Below are 4,400 nucleotides of genomic sequence, written 5' to 3'. Positions count from 1 at the left end.
CCCACCTTGATCAATAAAGCTTTCATCTTATATTCGCAATATCCAGATTGCAATCTCAGTTTCTTGCTTGTTCTTCGTTTGCTCGCAGGAAACAGACCCTCGTGGTCAGGTTGATCGTGCTCCGGCGTGGTCAATAACCTCTCAGAGTTGGTTCAGCGATTGCTAAGGCGCGACGTCCTCGCACGTTCGTAGTCGGATCGTCAAAGTCGACTGCCACCAGAGCGATATCCATCATCTCATCGAAAGACGGGACACCTTTGCCTCTATCAAGTGGTATCAGATTTCCAGGTTGCTCGGTGAGATTTTACAGTTTTTCGTAGTTTAGATCGAGTCTGTTCTTCATACCTATAGTCCATGAAAAAGCCACAAAAAAAATTAGGGTTAGTTCATCATATCCGAACCAATCTGAGCATTTGCATAATCTTTTTAGGGTTTTGCTTTGTTGAATTTGCGGTTGCATCGTCGTGTCTAGTTGCTGGTCTTAGAGTCTAGTCTTTTAGAGTTTCGAGTTCTGGTCATAAGTTGTCACGCCGCCGCCGCACCATCATCATCACCCCTGCCATCTACCACCACCGCTTATCCGCCACCGCTTCGAATCCGTATCCATATACCACCACAGCTGTCATATACCACCACCGCTGCCATCTACCACCATATATCCAGCACCAATCCGAGTTCTTGTCATATTAGGTTTGTTTTCGAGATCCATCTAGATTCCGATTCGTGTTTCCTTGCCGGAGTAGGTTTCGGAAAAAAAAAGAGTCCGGAAACCACGCTCCGTTTAGGCCCAAAAATTTTCGAAAACGCATTTTTCGAAAAAAAATTCTGGCTATCCTATTTTTAGGTGTTTCTGAGTGTTTTGAGACAGGTGCCATTATAGGAAGTTTTTTCTGACCCGTTTCCAGTTTTTGGGTCCGGGCAGTCAAAAAAAATGGTCAAAACAATTTCGTGCCCATCCTGTCAGTTTGAGCTAGGAAGAGTTTTGAGACACTCGCCATTATAGTGATTTTTCACAAAAAAAAGCAGCGCAAAAAAAAGAGCGAAAAAAAATTCCAGAGTGTGCTTTTCCCTTGTTTACGTGCCGCGCCGTGATTTTGTTGGTGTTCTAGGCTCGCGCCTCTAGCACAGTCTAGCCTAGGACCAGCACAGTACCGTCGTTGAGCGTTTATTCAACTTTGCATCTCTGAATTGATTATTGCTGACCCTTTTTGCTACCATATTATAAGCCTTCCCAGCTCCACATACATCTACGTCGTGCGTTTGACTCTCCCAGGTAATTGCTCTATCCAAGCTTTGAGAGTTTTTGACTACAACGGTTGCCGATCACCGCCTGCTGCTGGGTAAGAACTGGTAAGAATTTGAGATTTGCTTGACGGATTTGTGACACCCACCACCACCTCTTGTTAGTAGTCTGTAGGATCATATTCTTGTGTGTTTCTATTGCTGCTAACCATGCCAGGATCACAAGCCGACGAGACTGACTGGGAGAACATGACGAATAAGGATTTGCATGATAAATTTCAGCAAATGATGACTGAACAGGTGCAAGACGTGCTAAACAGATTTGAAGAGGCCATGGAGAAGATAGATGGCATGGAGAAGACGTTCAAAACAAAGCTCGATAACAAGTTTAATGAATTGCTCGCGCGTATTCCACCACCACCACCCGCTGCACCTAACGCACCTCTCCAACAACAACAACAACGACTACCTCCACGTCGCGAAATAGACCTCCGCCGAGCGAGCCGTGTTCCTCTTGCGTTTGGCCAAACTGTTGGTGCTGCTGTTGATACTTCTGTGGCTCCTGCTGCTGATGCGGAGGAGGATGATTATGTGGGAGATTACGAGGATGAGGTTGCTCAAAATCAGAACTACGTGCAACCACCAGCACCACCACCAGCAGGTCGAACTCAGGTATATATTCGTAATGGTAGGCCTGCACCACCACCTCAGGTACGAGATGATGTCCATATTCCTAAACTGAAATTGAATATTCCACCATTTGAGGGTAGATATGTTCCTGATATATATCTTACTTGGGAGTTAGAAACTGAACAACGTTTTACATGTTTACAATATCCCGAGGAGAGACGGGTTGCTGCTGCTGTTTGTGCTTTCACTAGTTTTGCATGTGTCTGGTGGTCTGAACATTGTAGATTATATCCTATTCCAACTACTTGGGCTGCTTTGAAAACCGCTATGCGTACGCATTGGGTTCCACCATATTATCAACGTGAATTGCTTCAAAAATTGCAGCGTTTAAGACAAGGGAAAAATTCTGTAGAAGAATATTATCAGGAATTACAAACTGGCATGATTAGATGTGGTATTGTTGAGGAGAATGAAGCTATGCTTGCACGTTTTCTGGGTGGATTAAATAGAGAGATTCAGACCATTCTAGACTATAAGGAGTATACTAATATCACTCGTTTATTCCATCTTGCTTGTAAAGCTGAACGTGAAGTGCGGGATCGACAAGCATTGGCGCGATCTAACTTTTCTGCAGGCCGACCTTCATCATGGACACCGCGTGCATCTTCTACTTCAACTACACCAGCACCTCAATCAGGTGCCTCCTCCAGTCGTGATACAAGAAAACAGGCACAACTACCATTATCTGCCAAGAGCGCACCTGCTGGGCCTGCACAAAGTTCTTCTTCTTCCATGGCATCAATAGGGCACACAAGTAATATTATTTGTCGTCGTTGTAAGGGAGGAGGTCATTATGCGAGAGAATGCAAATCTCCGCGTGTGATGATTGCTACCGCAGATGGTGGATATGAGTCCGCTAGTGACTATGATGAGGAGACTTTGGCTCTTATTACACGTGAAGAACATGGTGGAGATGATTCTGATCATGAGACGCAATACATGGCTCCTGAAGACGCTGACAGGTATGAATGTTTAGTTGCTCAACGTGTTTTGAGTGTGCAGGTCACACAAGCTGAGCAAAATCAGAGGCACAATTTGTTCCATACCAAGGGAGTTGTGAAGGAACGTTCTGTGCGCGTCATAATAGACGGAGGGAGCTGCAACAACTTGGCTAGCATGGAGATGGTGGATAAGCTTTCTCTCACCACAAGACCACATCCACATCCTTACTACATCCAATGGTTCAACAACAGCGGCAAGGTTAAGGTAACACGTACTGTTCGTGTGCATTTTAGTATCTCTACATATGCTGATTATGTTGATTGTGATGTGGTACCTATGCAAGCATGTTCCTTATTACTTGGTAGACCATGGCAATTTGATAAAAACTCTGTACACCATGGTAGAAACAATCACTATACTCTTGTTCATAAGGATAAAAATATTACTTTGCTTCCTATGACTCCTGATTCCATTTTGAAAGATGATATTAATAGAGCTAATAAAGCAAAACAGGAGAAGAATAAGAGTGAAAATCAGATTGTGGCAAAAGAATTTGAGCAACAATTGAAGCCTAATAATAAACCATCTAGTATTGCGTCTGAAATTAAATTGAAAAGTGCATGTTTATTTGCCACCAAATCTGATATTGATGAGCTAGATTTCAGCAAATCTGTTTGCTATGCTTTTGTGTGCAAAGAGGCATTATTTTCATTCGAGGACGTGCCTTCCTCTTTGCCTCCTGCTGTCACTAACATTTTGCAGGAGTTCGCTGACGTCTTTCCACAAGACGTGCCACCGGGATTACCGCCTATTCGAGGGATTGAGCATCAGATTGACTTAATTCCCGGTGCTTCACTGCCAAACCGTGCACCATACCGTACCAATCCAGAGGAGACGAAGGAGATTATGCGTCAAGTACAAGAGCTTCTCGACAAAGGTTATATACGCGAATCCCTTAGTCCTTGTGTTGTTCCTATTATTCTAGTGCCGAAAAAGGATGGTACATCACGTATGTGTGTTGATTGTAGAGGCATTAATAATATTACTATTCGTTATCGTCATCCTATTCCTAGGCTCGATGATATGCTTGATGAATTGAGTGGCTCTACAATATTCTCCAAAGTTGATTTGTGTAGTGGATACCATCAAATTCGTATGAAATTGGGAGATGAATGGAAAACAGCATTTAAAACTAAGTTTGGATTATATGAGTGGTTAGTCATGCCTTTTGGGTTAACTAATGCACCTAGTACTTTCATGAGATTAATGAACGAAGTTTTACGTGCTTTCATTGGACGATTTGTGGTAGTTTACTTTGATGACATATTGATTTATAGCAGATCTTTGGAAGAGCATTTGGAACATTTACGTGCTGTTTTTATTGCTCTACGTGATGCACGTTTGTTTGGTAACCTTGGGAAGTGCACCTTTTGCACCGACCGAGTATCTTTTCTTGGCTATGTTGTTACTCCACAGGGAATTGAAGTTGATAAAGCCAAGATTGAAGCTATTGAGAGTTGGCCGCA

This window comes from Triticum dicoccoides, chromosome 6B, assembly GCF_002162155.2.
Source record: "Triticum dicoccoides isolate Atlit2015 ecotype Zavitan chromosome 6B, WEW_v2.0, whole genome shotgun sequence".
Classification (NCBI taxonomy): domain Eukaryota; kingdom Viridiplantae; phylum Streptophyta; class Magnoliopsida; order Poales; family Poaceae; genus Triticum; species Triticum dicoccoides.
The sequence above is the reverse complement of the archived record's forward strand: the minus strand, read 5'-3'. Positions refer to the sequence as shown.